Here is a 23,440-nt window from a genome sequence, read left to right on the forward strand (position 1 = left end):
TCTATTGTACGTCGCACCCGACCATCGTGATTGGGACATTGCCTTGGCCTATGTAACATTTGCTTACAATTCATCGCGGCATGACACCACAGGCTATTCGCCTCTCTAACTTCTATGATGGATAGTAATATACGTGCAAAAAGGCGAGACAAAGAGGAGAAGTGGACAACGACGGCGCCGTCGTTGTCCACTTCTCTTTGTCTCGTCTTTTTGCGCACGTATATTACTGTCCATCATGGTTCACCAACTCGCCCAATCAGCCGTTCTTCTCTAACTTCTATTTGGTCGACATCCTGCATTGCCATTAGATACACTGCTGCCGCCATCTTTGGAGTCGACCACTGAGTACGCAGGTGACGCCATGGCCCAAGCAACTGTGGCCCGCGAAATCGCCCGCGACCGTCTCACCGCCTCTCAGATCTACCAGAAGTCTGTTTACGGCCGCCGGCATCACCCAGTACACTGTGCCCCAGGATCACTCGTTCTCGTTTGGTCTCCTTCTCGGCGTGTCGGTCTTTCTGAGAAGCTCCTTCGTCAATACAACGGCCCTTATCGTGTACTCCGTCAGGTGACCGACGTGACATATCAGGTTGCCCCCCTCGATTCTCTGACTTCATCTACTCGCCCTTCCACCGACGTTGTTCACGTAGTTCGCCTCAAGTCATACCATTCACCTGATCCGTCTTCTACTTAGCACCGGGACGGTGCTTTCACCGCCGGGAGTTATGTTAAGGGACGACGAGGACAAAGTGCGTGCTCAAATGTGGAATGTGGGCGAATGCGAGGACGACGAAGTGTGTGAATGGTTCGTGCTGGGCGCCGCTGGACCGAAGTTGTTCGTCTGTGCTACCCCTCTGTAAATATTTGTTGATACATCTAATCTGTGGGTGCGTGTATCTACACTACATTATATAGTTACTATATATATAGTAACTCTAGTTTTCCCGAGCTCCGTCACCGGCTGAATGTTGTATACGACTTTTGTTTACGACGGTACATGAGAAAATAAATATGCCCCGCAAGCATTGGAACACGGATAAAACGCGCACATAGCGAAGCTGTCATCTTTAACAGTAACATCATCATGTGATCTAAAAAGCGGCTGTTGCTCAGTTCCGCGCGATTAAGCAGTGGCAAATTGTAATTTTTGCACGTTGTTCCTGCGGTGCAAATAAACTTTGCGATAAAAGTAATGAACGCTGAGCTACGAATGAATAATTTGGCATTTGCAACTGTGGATAATTCTGCGCCGATTGCGGACTCATCTTGTTAAGAAAACGATCTCCCACCTCTTTTCTTATTGATTCTTCAGAATTATCAAGTGTCTTAAGTAAAAATTATTCTTGTGCCATGCTTCATATGTTCCTAAACAAAGGAAGATAAGCGTTACAAAGATTTAACGTTTTTATCTTTTTTTTCTTCTTTCAGACGGTTTGATTGGAGCGAAGATTGTTTTACTTTTAGTCGCTTTTTGGCCTCACCGGTATGCGGAGTCATCACATATACATGTGCCAAGAGCTTCTCCCAGGCAACCAATAATTGAATACGACACTCATATCCAAGTCACCTCCAATAACAGCGTCATCTGTCAGGAAGGCCGGAATACCGGATAGGGACACAAATACACCAGGCCCGTCACGATGCGACGCCTCCTGCAGGACTAAAGCAGCCGATCGCAAAAGGCCGTCAGTTGTTCAGTTGAGTATCGCTCAACAGGAGACGTCACCTCATGACAACAGTGCGATGACGCGCTTATGACTTACGAGATGATTCGACGACAATCGATTTTCACCGCTGCAGTACACGCTGGGGAAGAAAAAAAAATTGGTGCCTTTTATGATTTTACTAAATTTGCTTTTATAGGTGTACCAAAGCGGGAGTTATAAGCTGGAGTAGTTGCTTTATCCATAGGATTGGGCGGTTGGTTCAAAACCCCCCACTGGACATCCAGCAATTAAAATGTCGTCATTATTGGCTAGGTGCCTGACTGTCTCATGTTGTGCGCTCGAAAGCAGCTGTGTAAACCGCGCGATGCCCCTTTTCTGGGCGAAATCCAGTTTCGATTATCATGGACCTGGAAAGGTGGTTCATTATTCAGTTCAGAATGTTCAACACTGTTTAGAGAGTTCGTAAATTTCCCATGAGTTCGTTTTGCGAGAGATTATCAGGTGTGAGTCTTAAACCGTGAAAGCTAGTTCGATAGAAGCCTGAGAAATAGGGACTTGCTTACGACCGTAGCAATACTCTGAGAACTAAGTGACGTTCGTCCGAAGCACGCTCCAGCAATGATGATGAAGGTTTTACGTTTGTTGAGGCAAGCTGGTTAACGTACGAATTTGCGCTTGAAGTCTTGAAGCGTCGTACGAACAGTGCAACACGGTCAACCTTTCCAAGCTAAAACATTCAAAACTAGGTCCGCCCCCCAAGGCGCAGCGTGGTTTTCGTAACCTCTTCTAAGAGCACACCCCTGAGAAAGCCGGATTTTGGGCTGGGGTTGCTTGAACTCATTTTTACGGGTAGGTGTACGGCGGTATCAGGGAAACTATAGTCGATAAAGGAACGGCCACGTGACGAGCAGTCAGTTTACTCTTCCATAAGTTATTATTGCTTAAATAAAACGGTATTGCGCACAGAGAAAAGGAAAAGAAGGGGCACAACAAGCGCCGAGTTTCTTGTCGCCCTTGCCTCTTTGTGCGCAGTGCCGTTTTATTTATCATAATTGACCGACTCGCCCAGCCACGCACTGTTTTAATTTTATTACTGCTCTGAGAATTTTTCGCGAACAGGAACTGGGAATGAGTGCGTGTGCCAATTACCTTGCTGCACTTGCATAAAATGCATTGCTAAGGCAGCTTTCGGCGATTGTGTATAGGACAATAAGTGTTGCTTGTAATGTTTTATTATAACGGCTCCCCGTGACGCATTACGAATAACGAAAACAAAAAAAGGGAACTCAATGTATTGACTCCCTACTTCTTGTTTCGCTAATTCTCCAAGGATTATACCAGGCATGATGGATCGAAGACAAGGGGCTCCAGTATCATCAGTGGCAGGCGTACGGCTTCCTGACTATAGCTTTTTTTTGTGTGTGTGTGTCTGTTTAGGGAACACTTGTTAGTCATATCGATCACATCTAGCAACCTTTGTACGGCCGCACCAGGCTTGCTCGGTTACTATGGCCAGGTCTCTAAAACAACGCGATTCGTATCGCTGGCTCGTATACGATGGCGACATGGGCGTCAGGCACTTGCAGTAACCAAGCTAGTTGCGTTCGAGGAGACAAATGGAGGGAAGTTTTCGTACTGCAGCTCCTGTCAGGTGATATGAGCATCGAGGAACAGTCAGCTGTATCGAATTTTAGCACCCGAAAATGAAGGAAAGAAGGAATTGGCATATACAGGGACATACCTTTATTTCACTCATTTCCTTTCCCACGTTCGATTAAGACACTTTTCTACGAATTCTGCGCGACAAGCGTTCCTTACTACAGGGACTTCGTTAAAGGGACGCTGAGTACAACTCCATCGAAAAACTGGTCTTTATGTTAACGCTTGCCCTACAGCAAACAAAAACAAACAAACAAACAAAAAACATAGGAGGAGACAATTGAAATTCAAGAATTTTCCGTTCAAACTCACAACATTCACACCGAGAAGGACGGATTTCTACCATCTTGAAAGGAGTGGCGGTATATCGTAACCTCTGGCAGAATGTGACCCTTTTTTTAACTAATTCCCCGAAATTTACAACATTCCGGAAACCGCTTCTGCAAATTTACAACGGTACGTCGGGAACAGAAGATATCGGCAGGTCACAACGTGCCACATAGGGTCAGAGTATTGGACAGTTGCTATATCAGATCAGTGGACGTGTCTCATACAATCGAAACAGAATGCATAAGCAAATTGAAGAGTACATTATACGCGATTTTTCTTTTGTAGATCACAGAAATATTCATTGAAGTAATTGCACAAGCCTTTGATCCCTGCGTCGTTAACATGCATCGCGTTTATCGTCACACCGTGTCTTTATTTGGCCATAAACCTACAAGCCGTTGCAATAAATGCTAGCTTAATTTTGCCAGACTACACAATGTCCGTATTTTTTTGTTGTCTTGCATAACACATGGAGCCTTAATTAATGACGAAATTGTGTAGCCGGTGCCATTGTGAATACAAGAGGTGTAATCGTGCCAATCAACTGCAGAACAAGGTTTGTGCCCGCGAAACTTAAAATCTGGCCATCTGGTTCATGATCACCCCCCCCCCCCCCCCCCCCCCCTTCCCCATCCCCGCGCTTGTATTTAAACTTTGCACTACGTACCGCGAATACACTCCCGCAGGTGAGCGCTTCACTCGACTAAAGTTTGTGCCAGAAAGCTATAGTCGAAATCAGCAGTAACCCCGCCAATGTATTGTACGCTGAGGCTGAAAAAAGAGTGGCCTCTGCCTTCGTCTCTAATGTACGTGGGAAATGATCGAATTTTTTATTTAGTTGGAAATGATAAAATAAACAAAGAGGTGAAAGAGGCAGCAATACGGTGTCTCCTTGGAGCGTTCCGATGCAGACATCATTAGACGACGCGTCTGACAGCTTCTACGACCAGCTGGCCACCCTCAGGCCATCCATGCGAAGATCTGAAACTGAACGCGGTCCCCGCAACGGTGAAAGTCTCGCACATACTTTAGCCTTGCTTTCTCTTGCTTCAGTGGTGCTAAAAATTACCGAACTGCCACAGCAAGCGATCCGCAATGAAAAGATAAATGAGAAAAGTGTGCGCGGCAATCGAGACCTCGGTTGACTCCGTTATCACGTTTCTGGACCGGCAAACGAGGTGCTGCTTCCGGACGGAGAAAACTCATTCGCCCGACTGCCGATAACACACCGAAGAGACCGGCGACGGCGCGCTCAGGCCGTCGCCGGTTGCTAACACTGCCTGTGTAACAAGTTAACGCACGACGTTGGAACGCTGCTCGGTGCTTGGTTTGCGACACTGCCCAGACTATTACTGTCTGTCTGTGAGCGGTCTTCCAAGGGTCGAGACTTGGCGCGCTGTTTGGCAGGTCAGGCTTATTTTTGTCTCTCGTTCTTTGACTTCTGTTTTCAGTTACTTTTTAAGTTCAAGAAGTTTCGGATTACGAGAAACGAAAGAATGCGCTCGTGGGACGTCATGTGCATATTACGCTTACGGGTTTCACTTACGGGTTTCACCTTTTTATTTATACTGCATGTAAATCTTTTACTCTTTATTTATATGCTAGCAGCAGTCGTGTTCAGTGTCCCCCATATTGTTATTGCTCAGAGTGTCTATTATTAAACGAGGCATGAAAGGAATAAAAAGAAACGATTCAAATCTGTTTCATTTCCCTTGGAAAAAAGGAAGGAAAATATAATTTACCTACCGTTGCCCGTATTGTAATTATTCGATTAGGATACACTAACTTGTGGGCTGGAAAGACAACATTTTTTCTGTGTTTTAAAGGCGCGAGCAGTGACTCTTTGAGTTGAAATATGCCTCAAATTTTCTTCTTTTTTATTTATCGGCAAAGAGTAAAATGTAGCGCTGAGTACTGATGCCATGACGTTACGACGAGCGAGGCTTCGGTCATGATTTTCTTTTTTGTTTTTTATTATACGTGTGATTAACATGTACCGCCTTTGTCGAAAGAGACCAGGCAACGGAATTGGCTTTCCAGTCGTACAGTGGAGACCTTACGGCGCATCTAACCAAAATCTATCGAAAGGGGAGGGCAAGATTTCTGTTTGACTTCAAGAGTTCGAGCTTAAGGGATGCCATACTGAATGTTTCCCTACACGCCAAAAAAACAAACCCCGTTGCTTGGTTGCTGGTTGCAGGTTAATTATCTCTGAGTACGTGCTTGCTAACGTTCAAACTAGTGCTTGTTGTTTAAACTTCGCGAAGTCATGGCACGCTAGGAGACAAGGAACGAGGATGATGCTTTGGCAATCTCAACAGAGAGCTAACTCCTAGAAATTTTATTAAGAAAACGCGGGGATGTTTACGCATTATGTCGCACCTCAAAAAAAAAAAAAAAAAAAAAAAAAAAAAAAAAAAAAAAAAAAAAAAACGTGTCATTTTTTAGGGGCATCGGGATGGAGCAAGTTCCTCCTCGGAGAGATAAAGAAACAGTGCGCTCACAGCGCGACCAGTGCGTTCGACGCCGGACTCAGAGACATGCCAAATTGACGATGCCATAAAGCTACGCTGAAGTGTCCAGAGTAACAAACCTAATCGACCGCACAGCAAGGGTTTTAAACAGCGGGGTCAACTGAACAACCGCCACCTTGCACTAATGCTTTCCACAGGCACCCGTACAAAGTGCCAGGTCATGCTTCTGTTTCAGCATACAGCAGTATGGGGTACACGAATTAGCCGCATGACATCTGTGCACGTCGCAGTACCTCCGGAATTAATCTACTAGAGACACTATACCGCGCACCTAAATGAGGTAGTTAGTAAAGCAAAATGACCGTTTCTCAGATATTTCTCTAGCTTTACTGAAGGAGTCTTGGCAGAAAGCTGCGATGATCCATGCTAACCTTCAAGTCTTGAAAGCCCGTAAATGCTCGTTTTTTCGTCAGCTTTTAGCAGCGAGAAGCACTTGTGCCGAAAGCTCACCATTACTGCTTATTAGTGTCAACCTTCAAACTTGAAATGTGCCGGAAGCTCACTTACACACATGAACATTACGTCACCTTTTCCAGCATACTCAGACGAACTACATCACACTTGGAACCCTGCGAAGGAAAGCTCGAAATTTAGACCTCTAACATATGTCACGTAAGTATTTCAGAACCTTCTTTGCTTGTATGTTTAAAATACCAGTTTTCATTTCTCTCATAAGCGGCCGCGATTGAATCAAGTGTCGTCGTCTTCGTAATCTCACGCGGCGTCCTAAACCGTCGAGACACATTACGTAAACTGCAAAATCACCTCTTCAAGAGCTTAACTTCAAGCGCCTTTTTAGCAGCCAGCTTCCTTCAGGTCTAGCGCGATTCCGCCGCCATCTATAACATGCAGGCGTAACTGCAAGTCGAGGAAGACATGGGATCTATCAGGCTAATCTAATCGTCACTTTTTGTTTTTACAGCGGCATGTCAAAGTTTTCATTTGTGGTGATGCATAGGAACCGTGTATTTCTCGCAAACTAACGATGCATGAGCCTCAGGGAACGTGAGCCTTATGAAAATAGCGTCATAGCAAAATATCCAATGTTCCAGAGTGTCGTTTGCAAAAACTGGACCGTGATGCGCTCTGATGCATCGCCGTTCATTTTGCAGGTGATTTCCTCCGACTATACTCGACTGCTGGAGCTACCGTATTCTGGTGGCTCCGAATCTGGCAAAGCGGTTCTGGGAAGCATGGCAGCATCGCGCAGCCATTCCGCCAGGCCTGAAGCTTAAGCTTGTAAAACCTATGGGTTGATTCCTGAAGCTATGTAACTATTTTGCCTACCATAGATATAGGTAGCCATGTGTGGTCGGGGTGGATAGCACTCTGCCAATGTCAGACAGTGCCCCTTGTTGCTCTATAGGTTAAACGTGTGTAGCAACTGAACCAAATAAGAAGCAGCGCATAATGAGTGGCCCTAACTAAATGACAGGTCTCTCAAGAGGACGGTCAGCTATAGCCCCCGTCCGTCAAGCCGTCAACCTGAATTCATCGTAATGATGACCAGTCGCGCACCGAATCGTACCCCGTAGGCTCACCTAAAAAGGCTACGTCCAGAAGTGAGACCAGTGGACACAATTCCGATTACAAAGCGACCCAGAACACAACCTATAAACAACACATACCTAGGAGAAATGGTAAATAATTTGTCTGCATGCTGCTGATCGTTCCTTAAAAAATGAAGAGAGAGAATTGATTTCGAGCGCTGGATTTAAACCGAGGGTTTGGTTCCTGAGCAGCACACAATGCAACCTAATAATAATAATAATAATAATAATAATAATAATAATAATAATAATAATAATAATAATAATAATAATAATAATAATAATAATAATAATAATAATAATAATAATAATAATAATAATAATAATAATAATAATAATAATCAATCTTTATTTAATGTGCGCAGGAACAACCATGTGGTCTTCGTGCTGCAGCACAAAAAAAAAAAAGACAATGCACAGACAAGTTTTACGCACACAAAGATAGAACACAAAAGAAGAAATAACACATGAAATGAAACTGAGACGAAAAGTGTCACGGAAAGAAAGAAATCAATGAGTAGCATGCCTTATATACACAGTCAGAGAATTGTAGAGCAATTGTAGAGCACATGAAGAAAAAAAACAACAACAACAACAATATATATAGAGAAAAAAAAAGCAATAACTGACATTGATTATAGTAAATAGAAATATACATAAAATAAACAACCATTCCAGGCACAACAAGTGCGTGGTACTTAAAACAGGCTAGAAATACAGGGAAATACAATAAAATATAGAATTGAACGCGGGACAGTAAGATTCGAAAATAAAGTTTAAAGTTAAAATATAAATAAGAAACGGATAAAAAGGAGTACAAGATACTTTTAACAGCACTGAACAGGAGAAAAAGCAAAACGTGAAGTAGAAAGTGGAAGTTATATGTGACAAATACAGTTTAGAGTACAAAGCTACGAGCGTCCAATATAAATGAAGAGAGCGAGTTTTGGAAGATGTCAAGGTGAAGACAAAAACAGTTAAACAACATCTGCATTCTGTCAAGAGGCGAATGGGAATTTAGAAACGGAGAAACTTGAAACGGTCTGAATTCCCTCATGCTCTTTCGCGGAACGCGCAGAAGAATGTACTCAAAGAGCTGAGGGCACATAATGTGGCCATGAAGGAGCTTGTATAGAAAGATTATATCTACTCTGACATGACGGCAGTTAAGAGAAGGAAGATTCAGTGGGGTACCCTTGGTGGAGCGAGAGGAGGAAGTTGAGCAAGGAAAGCGATATCGAAATATCCGTAAAAAAATTTGCTGTACTCTGTCAACCTTGTTCCAGTTCGATTTACAAGTGCCACTCCAAACAACCGACGCGTAATCCAAAAGCGGCAAGCATGTGGACAGGTACAGCTTTAGGAATGGAAGTGGAGTACGAAACTCTCTCGAAAGTCTGCAGACGAATCCGAGTGTCCGCATAGCCCGCTGAGCAATGCGTTTAGGAGAAGCTGAGGGTGCGGTCAAATATTACACCAAGGTCATTAATTTCATCAACCCTGTCCAACAGCACAGAATTCACAGAATAATGGTGGAGAAAGCTGTGCGTTTTACGAGTAAATGAGACAACCCTAGTTCTGGAAGAATTGTGAGTAAGTCGATTCTTCGCACACCAATCAGAAAAAGCAGATATGTCCGATTGCAACAACAAGCAATCTTGAAAAGAATGTATTACCTTGAATATTTTTATATCATCAGCATAAAGAAGAAACGAGGAGTTCTTTATCGCCGAGGAAACATCATTAATAAAAACGGAGAAGAGAAGCGGGCCTAGTACTGAACCTTGAGGAACTCCACTCGTTGCAGGGTAAACAAAGGAAGTCTGTCCATTGACACTGACAATTCAGGAGCAATCAAGGAGATAGTTGCGTAGGAGGGCTACGATTCAGACTTCGACACCAGAGAGTAGAAGCTTTTCAAGTAGTAATGAGAGAGTAACAACGTCGAAAGCTTTGCTCAAATCACAGTACACAGTGCCAACCTGACCTCTCTGAAGGACTGCTGCAGAGGCATATGTTAAAAACGTGACTATGTTGGTTGAAGTAGAGCGACCCGATATGAAGCCATGTTGATTCGGTATGACGACATGTTTGAGATGGAAGGAAAGTACATTGTGCAAAGCTAATTCTAAAAGCTTAGAAGGTGCACATAGAAGAGAAATCGGACGATAATTAGAAACACGAGATTTGTTTCCTGACTTGAAGACAGGAAACACGCGCGAGGAAAGGCAGCATTTTTCAAAGAGTTATTAAATATAGCAGTGCTGGTACAAAGATACAACTGAAGGCTTTTATTATGGCGGCTGGAATGCCATCACGTCCAGGAGACAAATATGGTCTCAGACACTTAAGACTCGCAGTTATTAACTTCTCGTCAAAGAGAAAGGAATTATATGGTGCACCAGATGGGAGGCATACGGAATCGCAGTGTGGAGGTTTGTATACGGAGGAAAAGTGTTGGGCAGAACTGTCGGCAACATCCCGCATTTCCGACCCCTGAGAGTCAACTAAGCTGATACTGGAATGCGATTTAATGGTACGCTTGTGAAGGTACCGTCAGAACTGACTAGGACGATTAGTGGCACTCCTCTCTAAAGACTCAAGATAAGAGTCATGGTCCCGCTTGTATAAGCGTTTGCAAAGAGAACGCAAGCGGCGAAACTCATCTGCCCAATTGTGACACCCGGGGCGTTTCGCTTTACGATGGGTCCGTTCTTTAAGTTTTAACGCCGTTCTCAGTTCTCTGGAAAACCAGAAAGGAAACTTCCTACGAGTAGGAGTATGCAGAGGTATGTACTGATGCATACCATCAAGAACTATTTCAGTGAAGCGACTGAATTGTCCGTCGGCATCACTAATGTCATTTAAAAGGGACCAGTCGACAGAAGAGAAGAAGTTGAAGAGAACGACATAGTCACCACGTGCATACGCGAAACAGAAACAGGGCGAATTCCCCGGCCGATATGAATTAGTAGAGGGTGAGGCAGAGACAGAAGTAGTCACAAGAAGTGGAGGGTGAAATTTGTCAAAGCGAGTAAGCGGTATGTCGGAACTCGAGACGCGAACACTTTCTAAATTCGATAGACAGATATCGAGAATATTACCACCGCAGTTTTCAATGAAATTGTGTTGCTGCAAAGAGTTAGGCTACAAAATCAAGTAGCATTTACTTAATATATAATGATTATTGTGAGAAGAAGTAAATGAGTTCCAGTTGATACCTGGAGTATTAAAATCACCTAAAATGAGAAGTTTGTGTTTGCTATGACGAGTTATAACATGTTCGATTGAGAGCAGAACATCATCATAGGCTCGAGGAGGAAGACTCGGATGAATGTAGAAAGCTGCAAGTAAAAGTTTTTCATGTCGATTTAAAGTGAGCTCAAGCCACACACATTCATCAACAGTTTCCAGATCGTAACGTCGAACACACTGCAGAGAACTGTCAATAGCGATGAGCACTCCCCCCTCCTCTTTGTTTGGGTCCTGTTTCAGGGCGGTCGCTTCTAAAAACAAAGTAATTATTAGGAAAGAAATCCCTGGAAGGGATATCGCTTGACAGCCAGGTTTCGGTAACTACAACAGCGGTGTAATAACTGGCCAAAACGCTAGAAAAGATTTCAGATCCCTTAGTCCGGAGACCTCGGGCGTTTTGATGACAGATGTCCAAATTATGGGCCACTGCAATTTAGTGTCAGCTCGGAGGAATGCAGCATGTCGTCGTGAAGCTTCCCACGAAAGTCCTTGTAAATGCAGCCCATCGGCCACATCGAAGGCTCGACAAGCTTACTGCAGGATTCTTCATCAACTTCAATATGGAAGGACGAGTAGGAGATCGTACCTTGTTTTCAGCTGCCGGCAGGAAATGGGGGTAATATTCACTGATTTTAGATGGTTGGTAAGGTCTACCGATGTTGTTTCGGGACTGAGCTTAGGGACGAAAATAGTCTTCGGACGCTTCTTTTGGTAAGTGGAAACGTTCAGGACAGATGAGCTCGATGCGCCAGTGATGGCTCGACTTCAGTGTTTCTTCATCGCACTAGGTGGGTTAACCGCACGGGGAGGAGCAGAGGCAGAAGATGAACAGGTAATATCGCCGGGAGTCATCCCTCGATGAAGAGCGGCGGAGTAGTGCACAGACGGCTGCTCCTCACGGGTAGGATTGCCCACGGAAACGACGAGAGGACGCTCGAGGAGAGGACGCTCACACTGCGAAGCAGCGCGCCGCACAAGCTCCTGGCGTAGGTCGCGAACATCGCCACGTAGAGAGACAATAGAGACTTTTAGTATAGCGTACACAGACACACTCAAAGGAATAGCGCACGCCAAAAATATCGTGACAGGCACTGCGCATGCGCTATACGATAGCCGAGACCGAACTCTTTCGTACGATAGGTCAGCGTACGCTGAAACTTGAGTTTATCGTACCCAGCCCTCACGTACGATGGGAGATCAGCGTTGACAAGATGGCGGCGTCCAGGCCGCCCGCTTCAGAGTGAATTTGTCTTCGTTACCGCGTTTTTGCGCGCGCTGCCACCTATAAATGGCACACGGGGTTTTCGCTTTGCCTCGTGTAGCATTGAGCACAGATAATTAGCGAATATTTACCTCTATTTTTTATTTTGCACCGCGGCAGCGCACTCCCTAAGCCTGACGAGTAGCGTTGCTTTGTTGGTATGGCAACGCCATGAAGTGAATCGTCTTGGCTTGACTGCTTACACGCGTATATCCGTAAAAATATGCTTGGCAGTACGGGGCTGAAAGGAGGCCGTTGTGCAGCATGACGGCAATACAAGGTAAAAGTCGTCAGCGCAGGAATACCAGCGTTAGGAAGTACAACAAAACTGCCACAGCAAAGAAACTGGCTCCGGTGCGACTTGGCTAGGTTTGGCTTGCGAGTAAAAAAAAAAAAAAAAGCCCGAATGTGTTTTCTTATTCTAAACCTAGATGCCGCCACTGTAGTTTGCGTTCGAGCTTTCGTACGGCCAACTAAAAGCGCCGATGCAACACACGGATAGCGTCCCATAATTTTCTAGCGTTTATCGTACGAAAGCATCCATACGCTGTACTAAAAGTCTCTAATGACCTCGGCTTGTTGTACGAAAGCCCACGAGTTCTCCCCACGAAGGCGCTCGTTCTCCTCCCGTAGTTGGGCATCCTCATCGCTCAGAAAAGAGATTCCCTCAAGTGCATCTAGGAGGAGAGCCCGTAGCGAGGCAAACTCACCGCCATGTTCGCCTGTCGCGGTTGAAAGGGGAAAGCCGGTCAGGTGGCTGCACAGGAGCGGGGCGATGGGAGAAAGGAACGTAGCTGCCGGCGCACCACCGTCGCTAAGCCTAGCACCGTCAGACGACGACGACGCACACAAATTGCAAACGAATGGCCGAGAGCCGGACTTCAAGAGTTGCAGCTCATCATCCGCCCAAGTGACGCACTTCGTGTGAAACGTTTCACATAGTCGGCACAGCGTAAAAACTGCTGCTTGCCAAAAAACGGGCGAGAGCACAGCTACATGCGTCCTTACTGGGCGCCATCTTGGAAATAATAATAATAATAATAATAATAATAATAATAATAATAATAATAATAATAATAATAATAATAATAATAATAATAATAATAATAATAATAATAATTCAATCAATCAGTCAATCTTTATTTAATGGGAGCAGGAACAACCATGTGGAAGGAAACTGAGACGAAAAATATCACGGAAAGTTATCAATAAATGAGTAGCATCACTTATATACACAGTGAGAGAATTTTTGAGCACATCAGGAAAGAAAAAAAAATAACGGTAGATAGAAGAGAAAAAAACAACAACAACAACAACAAATAACTGACATTGATTACGTAATATAGAAATATACATAAAATAAACAACCATTCCAGGCGCCATCTTGGAAATAATAATAATAATAATAATAATAATAATAATAATAATAATAATAATAATCATAATAATAATAATAATAATAATAATCATAATAATAATTCAATCAATCAGTCAATCTTTATTTAATGGGAGCAGGAACAACCATGTGGAAAGGAAACTGAGACGAAAAATATCACGGAAAGTTATCAATAAATGAGTAGCATCACTTATATACACAGTGAGAGAATTTTTGAGCACATCAGGAAAGAAAAAAAAAATAACGGTAGATAGAAGAGAAAAAAACAACAACAACAACAACAAATAACTGACATTGATTACGTAATATAGAAATATACATAAAATAAACAACCATTCCAGGCGCAACAAGTGCATGGTACTTAAAACACAAGCTAGAAATACAGAATAATACAATAAAGAAGTAGAATTGAACAAGGGACAGTAAGATTCGAATATAAAGTTTAAAGTTGAAATATAAGTAAGAAACGGATAAAAAGTAGTTCAAGATACAGACAGCATTGAACAGGAGAAAAAGCAAAAACTGAAGTAAATACAATATTAAGGCTAGAAAGTGGGAGTTATAGGTGATAAAGTACTATTTAGAATACAACGCTACGAACATCCAATGTAAATGAACAGAGCGAGTTTTGGAATATGTCAAGGTGAGGACAAAAAGAGTTAAATAACCACTGCATCCTGTCCAGAGGGGAGTGGGAATGAAGAGGATAAACCTGAAATGGTCTGAATTCCCTCATGCTCTTTCGCGGAACGCGCAGTAGGATGTACTCTAAGAGCTGAGGGCACATAATGTGGCCATGAAGGAGTTTGTACAAAAATATGATATCAAGTCTGATACGACGGCAGTGAAGAGAAGGAAGATTCAGTTGGGCGCTCCTGGTGGAGCGAGAGGGGGAAGTTGCGCAAGGAAAGCGATAATGAAATATCCGTAATTTTTTTTTTTTTGTACTCTGTCAACCTTGTCCAAGTTCGATTTGCAAGTGCCATTCCAAACAACCGACGTATACTCTAAGAGCGGCAAGCATATGGACAGGTACAGTTTTAGGAACGGAAGGGGAGTATGGAACTCTGTCGAAAGTCTGCAAACGAATCCGAGTCTGCGCACAGCCCGCTGAGCAATGCGTTTAGTGTGAGAGGAGAAGCTGAGGGTGCGGTCAAAAAGTACACCAAGGTCATTAATTTCATCAACCCTGTCTAACAGCACAGAATTCACAGAATAATGGTGGAGAAAGCTATGTGTTTTACGAGTAAAGGACACAACCCTAGTTTTGGAAGAATTGAGGGTAAGTCGATTCTTCGCATACCAATCAGAAAAAGCAGATATGTCCGATTGCAACAACAAGCAATCTTGAAAAGAATGTATTACCTTGAATATTTTTATATCATCAGCATAAAGAAGAAACGAGGAGTTCTTTATCGCCGAGGAAACATCATTAATAAAAACGGAGAAGAGAAGCGGGCCTAGTACTGAACCTTGAGGAACTCCACTCGTTGCAGGGTAAACGAAAGAAGTCTGTCCATTGACACTGACAAAGCAGAAGCGATCAAGGAGATAGTTGCGTAGGAGGACTACGAGTGCGACTTCAACGCCAGAGAGTAGCAGTTTTTCAAGAAGTAGTGAGTGAGTAACAACGTCGAAAGCTTTGCTCATATCACAGTACACAGTGTCAACCTGACCCCTCTGAAGGACTGCTGCAGAGACATACGTCATAAACGCGACTAGGTTGGTAGAAGTAGAGCGACCCGACATGAAGCCATGTTGATTCGGTACTATGATATGTTTGAGATGGAAGGAAAGTACGTTGCGCAAAGCTAATTCGAAAAGCTTAGAGGTTGCACATAGAAGAGAAATCGGACGATAATTGGAAACATCAGGTTTGTTTCCAGACTTGAAGACAGGAAACACGCGTGCCATTTTCCACACGCGAGGGAAGGCAGCATTTTTTAAACAGTTATTAAATATGGCAGTCAGTACTGGTACAAAGATATAACTGAAGGCTTTTATTATGGCGGCTGGAATGCCATTAGGTCCAGGAGACAAAGATGGTCTCAGACGCTTAAGACTCTCAGTTATCAACTCCTCGTCAAAGAGAATGGAATTAGATAGTGCATCAGATGGGAGGAAAATGGGATCACAATGTGGATGTTTGTAAACGGAGGAAAAATGTTGGGCAAAACTGTCGGCAACATCCCGAATTTCCGAACCCTGAGAGTCAACTAAGCTGATACTTAAATCTGATTTAATGGAACGCTTGCGAACGTAACGCCAGAACTGACTAGGACGATTTGAGGCACTCCTCTCTAAAGACTCAAGATAGGAGTCGTAGTCCCGCTTGTATAAGCGTTTGCAAAGAGAACGCACACGGCGAAACTCATCTGCCTAATTGTGAAACCCAGGGCGTTTCGCTTTACGATGGGCCCGTTCCTTGAGTTTTAACGCCGTTATTAGCTCCCTTGAAAACCAGGAAGGGAACTTCCTGCGCGTTGGAGTATGCAAAGGTATGTACCGACGCATATCATCAAGAACTATTTCTGTAAAGCGACTGACTTGTCCATCTGAATCATTAATGTCATTTAAAATGGACCAGTCGATGGAAGAGAAGAAATTGAAACGACCGACATAATCACCACGACATAATAATAATAATAATAATAATAATAATAATAATAATAATAATAATAATAATAATAATAATAATAATAATAATAATAATAATAATAATAATAATAATAATAATAATAATAATAATAATAATAATACATCTTTTATTTCCTCTTCCCAGTACAAATGCAGGCCTACCAAAGTCTCAGAAGGAAGGCTTGAGTGGCAGTGCCCGACAGTAGAGAGCATATAAGTCATGCACCGAGCAGACAAGATTAAAAAAAAAAAAAGGAAAGAAGGATGGGAGGGAAAAAAACGAAAGGCAGAAAAAAATGGATGACAAGAAAAATAGATTCGAAAAGAGCGAACGCAAACATGCACACAAAAGGAGAGAAAACAAAAGCATGTAAAAACATAGCAACAAAACAGAATACTGGAACTAAGAGTAACTCATCTCTTCGGCAAATGTTAAATGACACGTTTCCTTCTAATTATTTGTTTTAATTAAAAGAAAAAAGACGATAAAAATATCAATCTTGCACAAGAGATTCAAACTGCTATATTCTGCGTTCTAAAGAAAGAGCGTTTATCCATTGCATCACGAAGCCTTTTTATCTTTAAAAAAGAGCATTTAAAATTTCAATAATGTTCTTTTTACATGTCATGAAACGATGAAGAAATGATCCTTTTGTAGTTCTGTCGTTAACTCTGACGGAATGTCTATTTCGCATTAGGCTGCGCTGCAGGGCAATTCTGTGCCGGGTGTGAAAGGGTAAGTGTTGCTGCCCCGACAAATAAAGTGACTTTCGTTCTCTTTCCGCCATGTTGCAGATGAGCACACCTTTTATTTTACGCCGTACCTATGACCAGCATATCCTTGTATGTTCGGAGAACATATTCGTAGCTATTTTATCTCACTTGCGAATGCTTCATCCTCAGTCAGAACTCTTGAAGGTTTTATTTACACAAAGCAAGAAGTCCCCAATCACGAAATATATATATATATATATATATATATATATATATATATATATATATATATATATATATATATATATATATATATGAAAAAAGGAATGCTTCTTATCACTGCCCATTTCCTCATTATATCGACCCCCCGCCCCCCCCCCCCCCCCCCAGTGGAAAGAAAAAAAAGCTAAATTTCCCCGCAGCCCTCCCCATCAACCGGAACCTTTCAAACGCCGTCTGCTACTAAACGCCACTTTCACAAGCAGCTTCCGATAGCGCTTAGGTCAAATAAAGAGAGTGCCCACTGCAGAGCCTACATGTGGCTCAGTTAGAAGAGTGCAGAACATTCTGTTAGAAAGCTCACCTTACGCTGACTAGAGAACGCTCGCAGAAAGTTGCAGTAAACAGATGCGTTGCATATTTGAAAAAAAAAAAAAAAAAAAAAAAGGGGGCAGTTGGAGGAAATTCCAAGCCACTTTTTATTGACACGTTGATAGAAATGGTCTGAGGTTCCCATGCGTAGCAAAATTATCTTGTTTTTCTTGTGCTCATAGCAAGTAATTTGATTTGCCACTGAAAACCAATGGGGTGCATTTTTTAAATAATTGTTAGATAACTGCAGAATGTTATGAAGAACATTCATGAAAACATTGATACAAATGGTTTAGGCTTCTGATGCGTACCAAACATTTTACGCCGGATGTTGGTCCTAAGCTTACAAAAAATAAGTCATACTGCCACAGAAAACCAATGGGGCTAATTTTTGTCATTATTAGCAGAAAACTAAGATGCCCAGGGAAGAGCTGCGAATATATCGATTGCTACAGTGAAGTTATACAATATGTGAAAAAATTACGGTCAATAATATTTTCCAAAATTTCTGGTTTGGTTGTAGTTGTAGGTATGCGCTCGCCAAGGCAGCCAACCCATGACATGATCCAAGCCAAGTCAAAAGAGAGAAAAAAAAGAGAGAAACAAAGCCCAGGGAGAAAAGAAACGAAAGAAGAGAAAGAGACAAACAATGCAATAAGAAATAAGAAGACCAACGAAGCTATATAAACAAAATAAAGGAAAGAGATGAGCGAAGGAGAAAGAGTAGAAAACGAAAGGACAAGACGGCTGTGTTCGCATGCTTTAACTAAGTCATTGCCTAGCCTAGCCTATAGATTAATTTGCAAACTGCAAAACCTTTCTCTATTCCTCCTTGTGATTTATATATGGAGCAATGAATTTTTTGTCCACTGATCTTCATGATATTTGATCTTCACCAAATATAGAACCTTAAAATTTCCTTTCGAATGAGTATTATTCTCACTTCAAAGACCGCATATTTTCATTGTTACAATCCCTTTATTCAAATTTTTGTATACTATTCCAGCAACCTTTCTCTGTCGAAGCTCTCATAAACTCTGGCTGTCAGCGTTTTTCAAAAGCTGCCTATAATCTTTGTTATTTATTAAACGGTATTTATTTTAGGGGACAGATCGAGACATGTCCAATTATATTCAACCATTCCCAACTACATTCATGATGGAAACAAGAACAGAAGAAAACAATTGGCAATGAAAAGAGTCCCGCTAAACATTAAAAATCAGCCGTTGCAAGAAGTGGGCGAGTTGTGAGTCCTTGTCCTTGATATTCATAAATCTGGCAAAGGAACACAGTGGTTCTATGGGATGGAAAACGTAGCCGCGACTTCCTGGAGCTTGATAAAGCGTGGTTCGCCCATGCAGGGGATATGGCAAGATGTCTTGTACAATTAGTGCTACAGCCCAGGATACTACACCAGGAGCAATTCCAAAGAGTCGCGACAATGGGTTTGAGTAGGAAAAAATAAATAGAAACGCGATGCGGACCATATCGGCCTTAGCTAAACTTACCCCAATCCCTATAATTCGGAAGTTTCACAGTTAAACATATTGACTGAACTGATTGAACAGCGAGAGCCAACAAGAAATCTGAAGAGAAAGTATATGTTATGCCGATAAAAGATTCTTGCACAATTCAGTGACAGTGCAAACACCGGCAATGGCTGATTCTCCTCATGGAAATTCACGACAATTTCACGAAAAAGATAACTAAGTTTCGTCATAAAGGGACTCCGGCATCTCGATTTCCGGATGATGTACTCCCAGGAACCTTTACTGAATATACATACACCTCAATTATCAAAAACGGTGATAGAATTCAGCAGCTAATAGCCCGACAGAAAGAGAGCTAAACCTATATAATGAATACGTACCATAACACCCGGACCCACTTGTGATTGAACTTTAAGAATTCCGCGACGCTATGTAGGCCATAAATAAAATCTATACGAGAAGAAGAATATAGAACCTATAACAGAGTCTCTAACAGAAGCCCACATCTATACTGACTCCTTAGCCGCCCTAAAACAACTGAAAAGGGTGACAAAGGCACTCTCTGTAAAACAGGAAATCCGTACACAATAAGAAAACAAACTTTAGGCATCGAGATGCGCTGGACACAAGATGGTGCTGAGAACGCTGAGCAAATAAAAGAGGGCACCCTTACCTATCAAGATTCAGAGGCTAATGTATCCCCCAATAGGCTCCCTTGATGCCCGCTCTTCGGTCTCCCCCTCCTGGCATCATCTTGTGCCGTCATTCCCCTGTGGACTTTCTCCCTGAATCAATTTATATTGGAGGAGGTATTCCTTACAAGGTTTGGGGCGGCCCTTAAGCCGCCGGTCACGTGCCGATGGGGCACCCAAGACATAGGACTCCCGCATGCCCAAAGTTTTCCACACCGTATGCAGAGGTGGATATTACTTGTACAGGGACAAGGACGTAAAGGATACATATTCTGCAGGAAGTGGGACTAATTACGCCAAGGGAACAGCATTTCCCAAGCGAGTGACCGACAACGATAAGAGTAGGAGCCTTATCCGGTCACTGCTAGAAAATTGTTTAATATCCCAAAGCGACTCAGGCTATGAGAGAGGGGAGGACCCCGGAAATTTCGACTACCTGGGGTTCTTTAGCGTGCACTAACATCGCACAGCGCACGGGCGCCTTGCCTTTCGCCTCCATCGAGAAGCGGCCGCCGCGACCGGGATTCGCTCCCGCATCCTTCGGCACAGTAATCGAGCGTCCTAACCACTGCACTACCACGGCAAGCAGTAAGAAAACAGTTTACATGACTTTATATAGTATGCCTTATGGCAACCTTGCGAAAAAGAGTCTTTCTTTGCCTCTCTCTCCTATGCACTTGCTTGATTACGAAAGTAGCGCCAGAAGCGGAGGCAATTTGTCACAGGGCTCTGTCTCGGTGGGGCAGCGAGAACAGATTGCTTTCCACACAACCAAAACGAACAGCACCTGGCCTGGAAACACTTAAGGCAGTGCGCCCTGAGTAGTCAAGCTGCACATACCCCTAGGTCTGGATCCATCTTGATAGCCTGTTTGCTTCTGGTTCGAGGCGACCAGAAGAGCCTGAACAAAAGGTTTTGTGATCATGGTACTCTTTACTCGCTGGAGCAAGTGCGACGCACTTTCATCCGCGCCGAGTAAGTGTAAGCCATCCTCAATTTAGCCGAGTCATTCTGAGCAATCCTTAATGCTTCTGAGTCATGACTGATAATTTATTTGTTGTGCCATTATTATTTTTGGCTATCTGTATTTCAGTGAGTGGTTTTTAGTTATCTTTAATTTTACTATGTCATTCTTGGTGATTGTAATTTTACTGAGTGATTCTCAATTAGTTCTAATTTCGATATGTCATCCTTGGTCTTCTGTAATTTCCTGAGACATTCTTAGTCCTGTTTAATTTTCCTGATATATTCTTGGCCACTTTTAGATAAATACTTGGTCATCTTTAAAATGCTAAGTCATTGTTCGTCTTTTATTTTGTTGAGTCAGGCTTGGACATTAATACTGTCATCCGTTTCTTGTCATCTTTAATTTGCGACTAATACTTGCTTACCTTCCATATGGTGAAATACTGTCGTTATTAACGCGACATCATTGAAGATCTTGTTACATGGAAAATCCGGCGGCGACGTAGTAAATAAAAAATCGTGATCACGACTCTGGCTGGCGGTGGCTGGCAGTTGACACGGCCGAGGACTGATCCTCCGATGGCCTGTTTTGGTGAGTCATTTTTGGTCACCGATTTTGTTGAGTGATGTTTGGTTTTTCAGTTAGCGATCTTTATTTGTTGTGAAATAGCCAACTTTGTTTTCCAGATTCAGACCTGGTCACTACTTTTGCTGAGTCATGCCCCGTCATCTTATTTTGGAGCCATTTTTGATCACTTTTGTCGCGAAACAGCCGACAGCCAAAGCGACACCTCGGGTGGCCGCAGCGACGCCGTGAAGAGCCGTAGCTACGGTCTCCTCATAAAAAAAAAAAACAGAGCATGTTATGACATTTGAATTCACGTTACCCCTATGCCACGGGCAGGAGCTGCCAACTCGGGTCACTCCTCTCATGTGGGAGGGTGATATCAGAATCAGCCTGCCAACACCGTTTGCATTCTCGTTATCCCTACAACACGACACGCAGGCACGTCCATACGGCTTGGTTGAAGCGTGACTTTATATGTGGGCTGGTAGCTTACGCTCTCGCGTCATACCCTTAAAGGATGAGATTAAGTGTCCCCAATAATGTAGCACCTTACACTGATAGGGCGTGACAGGGGAATAATGTAGCAGGCAGAAGAAGCTTCCGCCGTTGCTTTTGCAATTTAACTAGGGTTAACCAGAGTTAAACCACTACTAATATTTTGTTAAGTTATGCTTGGTCATCTTTACCAAGCATAACTCAACAAAAATATAGTTGTGGTTTGTTGAGTCATTCTTGGTCATTTTCATTTTTCTGAACCATTATTAACAATCTTTCATTTTGCTATTCTGTGCTTGGGGTGCTGAGTCACTCAAAGTAACCTGCTATTTTTAAACTGATATCGCAAAAGGCTCCGTTCTCGAGTACATCCGGCGTTGTTGGCGTCGGCGTTGCCGGTGTTATGAGCGAAAAATTACAGACATCACTCTGGTAGGTGGTAGTTGGTCGGCATCATGACTGTGCATTGGTCGGTACGCTGTGCGGCGTCATGAGACAATATGGCTTTGCAGGAGCTGCCAACTCAGGTTTCTGCTTTCAGTTGGGCGGCTGAGATGAAAATCAATCCTTCTAGTACCCTTGGACAATGAGTAAAACAAGCTACTTTTAGGCCACGCAAGCAACCCCATACGGTTTGTTTACAGCACGGCTTTACAGGTATCTAGGTCAGGTAGTCTTTCTCATAACTTAGTAGCTTAGAACTGTATGCTAGCGAGTATGTGCGAGATAACAGAGGCACAAATTAAAAGATTATTGATTAAGTTGATATACGCGAATGAGGACCGTAAGAAGAGCTGCAGACGGGTTCCATTAGCGATATCGCGCATCACCCGCCGTCCTAAATCTTTCACTCAATCGTGGTCGCCTTTCCTGTTGTCTCTCTTGATCATTTACTTAGTCAATTTGCCTTTATTTTGTTGTCATTCTAGGGAATCTGAGTCGTGCTTTTCCATACTTATTTTGCTGAATAACTATTGGTCGTCTGTATTTTCCGAGTTATTTTCACCCATGATTAATGGTGCTTCGCCATGTTTGATCATATTTATTTTCCAAGTCATTCTCAGTCATTTTTATTTTGATGACTCATGCGATCTTAGTCTCAAATTCTGCCGAGCCATGGTAGAATATTTGTAATTTTCTGTATCCGTCCCGCTCATCTTTTGCAGTCATTCTTGGTCGCTTGATGTTGAGTCACGCTTGTTATATTTATTTTGCTGAGTCATGCTAGGCTTTCTTTAATTTATTGAGGCCTTCTTATTAAATCTTGTGAGTTGTTTTTAGTAACCTGTAATGCAGTCATTGTTAGCCATTAATTTTACTGAGTCATGCTTGGTAATCCTTTATTTGGCTATTATTTTCTTTTATCAGAAGACTTGCCATACGTCATTCTTGGTCTGCTTAGTCTTTTCATTTTAATAGCACTTTGTCTTCCTTATCCCGCACTCATGCTTCAGCATTTTTAATTTGCCGAGGCATACTTGTTCATCGTCAATTTTAAGTCATTATTAGTCTTATTGAATTTTACAGTCGCTCTTGGACCCTTTTCTGCATGACTCGTGCATGCACGACCATGATCCGTGCATGACCCACGCACGAACATGCATGCTCCTTAGTCATGCATGTTCGTCTTTAGTT

The 23,440-nt window shown here is 42.8% G+C and overlaps 1 long non-coding RNA gene across 1 annotated transcript; it reads left to right on the forward strand.

Moving 5' to 3' along the window:
- Nucleotides 1-4,903: 4,903 nt before the first annotated feature.
- LOC146206092 (uncharacterized) lies at nt 4,904-7,934 on the forward strand. The gene is made up of 3 exons (XR_014703239.1): nt 4,904-5,063; nt 6,727-6,802; nt 7,303-7,934. It is a non-coding gene; the product is annotated as an uncharacterized LOC146206092 (long non-coding RNA).
- The last annotated feature ends 15,506 nt before the right edge of the window (nt 7,935-23,440 follow it).

Source organism: Amblyomma maculatum, chromosome 1 (assembly GCF_055883805.1).
Source record: "Amblyomma maculatum isolate TAMU_Amacu chromosome 1, ASM5588380v1, whole genome shotgun sequence".
NCBI lineage: Eukaryota > Metazoa > Arthropoda > Arachnida > Ixodida > Ixodidae > Amblyomma > Amblyomma maculatum.